Below are 10,177 nucleotides of genomic sequence, written 5' to 3' on the forward strand. Positions count from 1 at the left end.
AACCGGAAGTGGGTAAGGCAGGGTGCTACGCTCAAATCTGTGTACTTATATATATATATTTATGCAATATTTTCTTCCCAGAGTGACAATATAGCATACGTCCATAAAATATATCTGTTTATTTACACAGCTTTGTATGGCTCATTGAGGAATTAACAATTAAATTCTAACTAATCCAGATATATATATATTTTATGTTTTCTTGACCATGCAAGGCATAAACTATATGAAATCTGGCTTATTATTTAGCTAAAAAGGGGTTTACAATGTACAAATTGTAACTATGGGATTAAATATTTCTATATTATATTAATAGGCAGAATTGACTAGGTTCTAGTTTAAAATATTGCATAAATACACATATAGATGAGAAAATGATAAATAACCCAATGTAATAAGACTCTTAAAATTACTGTTGGTTTCAAAATACACAATTATTTATTATATCAGCTATAAAACATAAAATGGCACAATATTCAATGCGTAGGCCTAAAGACAATAACAATTAACATTTACTTATCAGACAAATATACATTTTACACAAACATACATGACATAGGTACCTTGGTATTATCTTGTGGACAGTCTGTCAATAATTCTGTTTCAGCTTGCTCTCTCTCTCTTCTGCCTCCATTCTCCTTGACTCCTGACTCTTGACTAACCCTACTGACTAAATCTTGTTCTATATATTAAAATCATCCCCATCTGCTAGTATTACTTCTGATTTTAATTGGCTCAATTTTTCCCGCTTCTTACCATATTTGGAAAACTGAACACCATTGGTCCTAGCTGTTTACATGTAAATAGGGGCTATTGTAGGGGGTGGATAGCTATAAATCATGATAACCTGTTATCTACCACATCCACGCCCCAACAGCCAAAGACTCCTATTTACATGTAAACATTTGGTGACTCCATTGAATGGGAGGGAGCCTGGGGAAATAACTCCCTTAAACTCCCATAAAATGCTTTATGGTTTTGTAACTGAAACAGGGCATTAAATATACAGCTTATATATTTCTCATGGCTAGTTAATATGACATAAATATGCTCATGCATACATACAATATATACATAGAAATGGAACTATAACATAAGCAATTTCCCAAACTGTAACAGTCCCCCGCTTTGTGGCCTTGAAAGCTTTAGCCTATGGCCGCACATTATGTATCTTGCTTATGTATTTCTCCCATGATCAGACCCTTACTAGACAACCTAGCATTACTACAAAGTATTATATACAGTATCATGCTATATAACCCATGGTAATGTGTTCCGTGAGATGAAGTTTAATTTAGCAAAGATTAACACGACTAGCCAATAGCATTAATTATGCTATTTGACACTGGTGCTGGCATCTGGAAGCTTGGTATCCTTATGTAAGACAAGATCTGTACATACATCAGTCCATTTTGTACATCTTGATACTGAAGTGACACCTTCTTGTACAAACGTTTGTTATGAGGGCAAAGGCACGTATACACTTTTGTATACGTAAAGTGTTATCACTTTGCAGCGCCACAAGTCCATTTTCTTAGTATATGCACATGCAAGTAAATGGTTTTGAATTCAGTGGAAATGTTGTGAACACAGGAACCTGTGGTGGCCTCTTCTCATGCTGTAGTCACCGTTAAATGATGTGGGTCCCTGGCTCTGTAACATGAATGTACCCCTTTTGATGATCCACTTGCATAACTGCACTATCCTTCCTTCAGGGATGTTGGTAGTGTCTTTGTGATAGGTTGTGACAGGATCTTGAATCTTCCATCTTCCTTCTTTCTCTGGGATGTTATTTTCTATCTTGAAGTAATATCATCAGCAGAGAAGTCCCAGATCTACACAGCACATCTTCAGTAGTTAAAAAAAAAACTTACTTGGCATAATCAAAGCTATTGACAGTGGTGTTGGTATCCCAAATCTTGGAGAGGCAAATACTGCCATTATTCTCCTGAGAATTATATTCTCTTTTGACATTCATCTCACACCTGATAGGTTTGAACACAAAACCATATAGGTTATAACTGAAAAATCAACATATTTATGTTACTCCGATTAAAATATTAACCAACATATAAAAAAAAAACCCAGAAGTATTCCCTACACCTTCTACACTAAGTATTAAAACAAAAGCGTTACTCATTCTATGTCAGTATGTCTATAATACACTTTAAACCAGGGGCGCGATCCGATATAGATCGCAGTTTGCGGCGCAAGCGAGGGAACCGGCGTCGCCCGCAGTTTCAGCTCGCAACTCGAGCTATCCCATATAGGTCACCGTCAGATGCTAACGTGCCGTAAGTCGGATAAACCAGCGATGTCCAGAAATCTGCGTAAGTACAAATTTCTGGCGTCGCCAGTGACTTGCGGCACGTTAGAAACTGCCGGCGCCTATAAAACCTGACTAAAGTCTAAAACACCCGCACTGTCTAACACGCCTCCATAACATAGCCCGCACTGTCTAACACGCCTCCCTAACATAGCCCGCACTGTCTAACCCTCTATCCGCTATCCCCCCTCACTATCCTAACAATAAAAAAGCTATTAACCCCTAAACCGCCGCTCCCGTACCCCGCCGCAACCTAATAAAGCTATTAACCCCTAAACCGCCGCTCCCGTACCCCGCCGCCAGCTATATTATATCTATAACCCCCTAAAGTGAGCCCCTAACACCGCCGCCATCTATATTAAAATTATTAACCCCTAATGTAAGCCCCTTACACCGCCGCCATCTCTATTAAAATGATTAACCCCTAATTTAATCCACCTACCCCGCCGCCAGCTATATTATCTATATTAACCCTAAGTATATTATAGTTAATATAGGTATTACATTATATATATTAACTATATTAACCCTAATTATATTAGGGTTAATATAGTTAATATAGTTACTATAGTATTTATATTAACTATATTAACTCTATCTAACCCTAACTAAATTTATATTAAATTAATCTAATTCATTTATAAACTAAAATATTCCTATTTAAATCTAAATACTTACCTATAAAATAAACCCTAAGATAGCTACAATATAATTAATAATTACATTTTAGCTATGTTAGGGTTAATATTTATTTTACAGGTAAATTGTTAATTATTTTAACTAGGTATAATAGATATTAAATAGTTATTAACTATTTAATATCTACCTAGTTAAAATAATTACCCAATTACCTGTAAAATAAATCCTAACCTAAGTTACAAATACACCTACACTATCAATAAATTTAATAAACTACAAACATCTATCTAAAAATACAATTAAATTAACTAAACTAAATTACAAAAAAAAACAAACACTAAATTACAAAAAATAAAAAAAAAGATTACAAGATTTTTAAGCTAATTACACCTATTCTAAGCCCCCTAATAAAATAATAAACCCCCAAAATAAAAAAAATTCCCTGCCCTATTCTAAATTAAACAAATTTCAAAGCTCTTTACCTTACCAGCCCTTAAAAGGGCCTTTTGTGGGGCATGCCCCAAAGAATTCAGCTCTTTTGCATACAACAAATACAATCCCTCCCCCCATTACAACCCACCACCCACATACCCCTATTCTAAAACCACCCAAACCCCCCTTAAAAAAGCCTAACACTACCCCCCTGAAGATCTCCCTACCTTGTCTTCACCACACCGGGCCGAACTCCTGATCCGATCCGGGCGATGTCTTCCTCCAAGCGGCAAAGAAGAATTCTTCCTCCGGCGACGTCTTCCTCCAAGCAGCAGCAAAGTCTTCATTCTTCCGGCGGCATCTTCAATCTTCTTTCTTCGCTCCGCCGCCGCGGAGCATCCATCCCGGCCGACTGCTGTACTACGAATGAGGTACCTTTAAATGACATCATCCAAGATGGCGTCCGCCGAATTCCGATTGGCTGATAGGATTCTATCAGCCAATCGGAATTAAGTTAGAAAAATCTGATTGGCTGATTGAATCAGCCAATCAGATTCAAGTTCAATCCGATTGGCTGATCCGAACAGCCAATCAGATTGAGCTCGCATTCTATTGGCTGATCGGAACAGCCAATAGAATGCGAGCTCAATCTGATTGGCTGATTGGATCAGCCAATCGGATTGAACTTGAATCTGATTGGCTGATTCAATCAGCCAATCAGATTTTTCTAACTTAATTCCGATTGGCTGATAGAATCCTATCAGCCAATCGGAATTCGGCGGACGCCATCTTGGATGACGTCATTTAAAGGTACCTCATTCGTAGTACAGCAGTCGGCCGGGATGGATGCTCCGCGGCGGTGGAGCGAAGAAAGAAGATTGAAGATGCCGCCGGAAGAATGAAGACTTTGCTGCCGCTTGGAGGAAGACGTCGCCGGAGGAAGAATTCTTCTTTGCCGCTTGGAGGAAGACATCGCCGGAGGAAGAATTCTTCTTTGCCGCTTGGAGGAAGACATCACCCGGATCGGATCAGGAGTTCGGCCCGGTGTGGTGAAGACAAGGTAGGGAGATCTTCAGGGGGGTAGTGTTAGGCTTTTTAAGGGGGGTTTGGGTGGTTTTAGAATAGGGGTATGTGGGTGGTGGGTTGTAATGGGGGGGGGATTGTATTTGTTGTATGCAAAAGAGCTGAATTCTTTGGGGCATGCCCCACAAAAGGCCCTTTTAAGGGCTGGTAAGGTAAAGAGCTTTTAAATTTGTTTAATTTAGAATAGGGCAGGGAATTTTTTTTATTTTGGGAGTTTATTATTTTATTAGGGGGCTTAGAATAGGTGTAATTAGCTTAAAAATCTTGTAATCTTTTTTTTATTTTTTGTAATTTAGTGTTTGTTTTTTTTTGTAATTTAGTTTAGTTAATTTAATTGTATTTTTAGATAGATGTTTGTAGTTTATTAAATTTATTGATAGTGTAGGTGTATTTATAACTTAGGTTAGGATTTATTTTACAGGTAATTGGGTAATTATTTTAACTAGGTAGATATTAAATAGTTAATAACTATTTAATATCTATTATACCTAGTTAAAATAATTAACAATTTACCTGTAAAATAAATATTAACCCTAACATAGCTACAATGTAATTATTAATTATATTGTAGCTATCTTAGGGTTTATTTTATAGGTAAGTATTTAGATTTAAATAGGAATATTTTAGTTTATAAATGAATTAGATTAATTTAATATAAATTTAGTTAGGGTTAGATAGAGTTAATATAGTTAATATAAATACTATAGTAACTATATTAACTATATTAACCCTAATATAATTAGGGTTAATATAGTTAATATATATAATGTAATACCTATATTAACTATAATATACTTAGGGTTAATATAGATAATATAGCTGGCGGCGGGGTAGGTAGATTAAATTAGGGGTTAATCATTTTAATAGAGATGGCGGCGGTGTAAGGGGCTTACATTAGGGGTTAATAATATTAATATAGCTGGCGGCGGTATAGGGGGATTAGATTAGGGGTTAATAATTTTTATATAGGTGGCGGCGGTGTAAGGGGTCAGATTAGGGGATAGATAAGGTAGATGGCGGCGGTTTTAGGGGCTCACAGTAGGGGGTTAGTTTATGTAGATGGCGGCGGGGTCCGGGAGCGGCGGTTTAGGGGTTAATAACTTTATTAGGGATTTCGGGGGGGGGGATCGCGGTTGACAGGTAGATAGACATTGCGCATGCGTTAGGTGTTAGGTTTATTTTAGAAGATCGCGGTTGACAGGTAGATAGACATTGCGCATGCGTTAGGTGTTAGGTTTATTTTAGAAGATCGCGGTTGACAGGGAGATAGACATTGCGCATGCGTTAGGTGTTAGGTTTATTTTCTAGTTAGTTTAGGGAGTTACGGGGCTCCAATAGTCAGCGTAAGGCTTCTTACGGCTGCTTTTTGTGGCGAGGTGAAAATGGAGTAAGTTTTCTCCATTTTCGCCACGTAAGTCCTTACGCTGCATATTGGATACCAAACTGCGCTGGTTTGGTATACCTGCCTATGGCCCAAAAAACTACGGGCGACGGCAGAAATATACGCGCGTAACTTCTAGGTTACGCCGTATATAGGATACCAAATCAGCGTAAATATTGGTGTCGCCGGCTTTTGCGGGCGACGCTTTATATCGGATCGACCCCCAGATGTCTACCTGACTTCCCTAAAATGGTCTAACACCTATTATGTATATTATGTATATTATGTATATTATTTTATATCATAGTATTCATGATGTTTTTAAGGTCATAAATGTACTGGGTAAGACACATTTCTATCAGAACCTCAATACCTTATAGAGATGGTATTAAAACTGGAATCCCACTTTGTTTTAATAAATACATATAATTAATCATTAGGATTTATGGATAAATACTAATTTATAATTAATCTTTTCCTCAGGCTTTAATAATAAAGAGAAAAATAAATTTAGTTAATGTTTGGATTTTAATGAGAAAGGGATACCATCCTATATGGAGGTATTGAGCTTCTGTTAATTATTTAGATTGAATGGAAGTTCTGCATGATAAAGTAGGTCTCTGAATTAAAATTTATCATAACATATTTAAAAACCTAAATTAAGATACACATATATACAACTTTCAGTGATAACATGCTGCAATGCTGCTTTTTCTTTGGTTACTAAATCTATCCAAAGAATGACCATTAATTGTGATACAAATTATTATTAACAGGCATAGAATATAAGTACAATAACTATATGAAAGCTCTTGTTATGAAAAACTTGATGGTTATTTAAATTATCTTGTATTAATAAATATTAATAGTGGTATGGATTGCATTATTTGTAATAATAATAACAATCATAGTTAAACACTAATAATTGTATTCTTTGTTGGAGCCTTCTGTTGTTTCTGGATTTCTGCTCAGCTGTTGGGATTCTTATGAAGCATTTACACATGTCCATCACTGGTTGTCTAGGAAAAATAAACAAAACAAATGTAATTACTTTTCTAATTGAACAACTATTATTTACATTTTGGAATACAATATTTACATCTATCTATCTTTCTGTCTATCTGTTTTCTTACATGCAACCTATTCTGTGCTGCCTTCTCCCTTATATGTTTTCAATTGATTGGCGTACACCCATTTATCCTCTGACCTTTTTTCCTTTATCCTGATTTTATAGACTGATGGGCTAAGTTTGTCTATGATGGTAAAGGGACCTCTCCATTTTTTTGAAAGGTTGCTTTCTGTTGGGCGTAGCTCCAGTAGCATTACTTTATCCCCTATGTCCCAACAGTTTTCTCTCACTCCCTTGTAAAACTGGATTTTGGCCCTCTTTTGGGCTTTCCCCAGGTGTTGTGCTGCAAATGTGTGTATTTCTCTGAGGACCTTCTCTAATTTGATTAGGTATTGGTCCATTGATAGTCTGTCAATAGTTGGGGTATGTATTTCTACCCATAGGTGTTCGGGTAGCCTAATTTTTCTACCTGTCATAACCTCAAAAGGTGTTATTTGCGTTGTGGAGGGGGGGTAGCTCTAATTGCCATTGTCAGGAGGGGCAGTAGGTTATCCCAATTTTTTGCATTTATATTTACAAAAATTTTTTAACATTGTTTTAATTTGTCTGTTGGCCCTCTCAACTTGCCCAGAAGATTCAGGGTGATAAGGTATGTGAAAGTTATGCTTGACTCCCAGCATTTGCATGCATGTTTGCATCAATTTTCCTGTGAAATGTGTGCCTTGATCAGACTCTATAGATGCTGGCAGACCCCATCTAGTTAATACTTGTTCTACTAGTATTTTTGCTGCATTCTGTGCAGTGTTACTTTTAGTGGGAAAATGTTCTACCCATTTTGAAAAGAGATCAGTTATTACCAGGACATATTTGTTATTTTTAGCTTTTGTAGGAAGAGGGCCCATATAATCAATCTGTAGGGAGTTCCAATGGCCTTCTTTTAACCTTATTCTGAGAGGAGCTTTTATCTTTCTTGGGGCAGGGTTAACTTGAGCACACACAATGCAATTGTCACAATACTGCTGTATATCTGTGTTCATGTTAGGCCACCATCCTACTTCTTTTAGCCTTTGATGTGTTTTTTTCTGTCCCCTGGTGCCCTCCTGTTGGAAGGTCATGAACTAAATAAATCATTTCTTTCCTGTATTCTCTAGGCACTACCCATGTTATTTCTCCCCCAATATGGAGAAAATGTTTGTCTTCAGATAATTTTAGGGATTTAATGTACTTGTTAAGTGGATTACCCTCTGTGAGGTTTAACTGTTCCTGTTTTATGTGTTTTATGATTTCCTTGATCTCTTGGTCTTATTTCTGTATTTCAGCAATGTCTGGTATATTAATAGGCAAGTTATTTGTTATGGCACAAACAGTGGGACACAAGTCTGAGTCATTTATCATTTGTGTGATATTCCAAATCTCCCCCCTTTGTGCTCCCTGTTTGGCCAGTGTATCTGCTACATTATTTTGATCAAAGTGAGGGGATTTGACTGAGTGGCCTTTTACTTTGCATACACTTGGTTTGTGTGTCAATTTTTTTTTGTTAGGGATACTATATACTGTATCAAAGATTTGTGTTTTAATGGTGTCCCGTCAGAGGATGTGTATTGATGTGTGTGCCAAAAGGGAAGGAATTCTGTGAGGGCATTACATACCCATGCTGAATCTGAGTACAGGATCACTTCTCTGTCTCCCTCTATGATTTCAAGGGCATGTGCAATTGCTGCCATTTCTGCATATTGGGCAGATTTGATTGTGCATGACCTTGAAATCAATGTGGGGGTTGTTTGTTTGGGATCAATTATGTACAACCCAAATCCAGCATGGGGTGAGCCTTCAATATAGAAACAGGAACCATCTGTAAAAATCTGTATCGCTTGGTCAGGAGCAATAGTTTCTTGGGGCAGAGCTTTAAAAAATTGTGTTATATTTTGTTTGAGCTTGATATTACATTTGTGTGCTACTCCATTATACAAAAGGCCATGTGCTGGGGCTGAGGGATTCATGCTGGATTTTATAGTAATATCTCTGTCTTGTAATAGTAGAGCCCTGTGTGCTAGTCTAGCATTGGAAACATTACCATCTTTTATTCTGTCAGTGAGAAGGAATTTTGTAGGTGTGTGTGTTGGATTGAGACCTATAATATATGTAAAGTGTTTCACAGCCCAGAATATTGCTAGGAGGTGTCTTTTACATGAAGAGTATTTCATTTCTACAGGGCTTAGAATTTTTTAGGCATATGATATTGGTCTTTGTTGGCCATGTATTTCTTGGGAAAGAACGGCTGCCATGACTGTGTCAGTAGATGCTGTCTCTATGTGAAATAATAAGTGATGGTCAGGATTGGCTAGTGCAGGCGCTTGAATTAGGAATTGTTTCAATGTTTCTACTGCCATAGTATGTTCGTCTGTCCATTCCCATTGAGTATCCTTTTTTAAAAGGTCATACAAAGGTGCAGCTTTTTGTGCAAATTCTGGTATGAATGACCTAAAGTAATTTACCAACCCTAGAAAAGACCGTAATGTAGGTATGCTTACTGGTAAGGGTAAATTAAGGATTGTTTTTACCTTATCCGTTGCTATTTCACGGCCTCCTGCTGTGACTGTGATCCCCAGAAAAGATACAGACCCACTTAATAGTTGTGCTTTTGTTGGATTGCACTTTAATCCTGCTTCCTTAAGTATCGTTAACAGCTCATCCAGTAGTTCCAAGTGATGTTGTTTGTCCTCGGTTGCTAATGGGAGATCATCCACATACTGTAAAAGATTCTTAGGGGAAGAGAATTTTGTTAGTATTTCTCTCATTTTAGAATGAAAGAGGGAGGGTGAATTATGATAGCCCTGTGGGAGAGAATTGAATGTATATTGATTGCCTAAAAAAATAAAAGCAAATTTGTATTGGCATTGGGGGGAAAGTGGGAGAGACCAAAAACCGTTCGAAATATCTAGAGCTGTGAAGTATTTATGTGTGGGAGTTAGCATGCTCAAAACATCTGGGACTGATGCTACTGTTGGTGCACAGTTGTTTGAAACACTGTTTAGTTTCCTGTAATCTATTGTCAGTCTCCATGAGTTATCAGGTTTCTTAACTGGCCAGATTGGGGCATTGTTTGTGGAAACACATGGTCTAATGACACCTTGCTCTAATAGCGACTGTATAGTTTCTTGTATGTAACAGACAGATTCCTTTGGGAAATTGTACTGTTTTTGTGGAGGTGGGTCAGTGCCTGTGATGTTTATGAATGTATTAACTT

The sequence above is a fragment of the Bombina bombina genome, chromosome 6, assembly GCF_027579735.1.
Source record: "Bombina bombina isolate aBomBom1 chromosome 6, aBomBom1.pri, whole genome shotgun sequence".
NCBI lineage: Eukaryota > Metazoa > Chordata > Amphibia > Anura > Bombinatoridae > Bombina > Bombina bombina.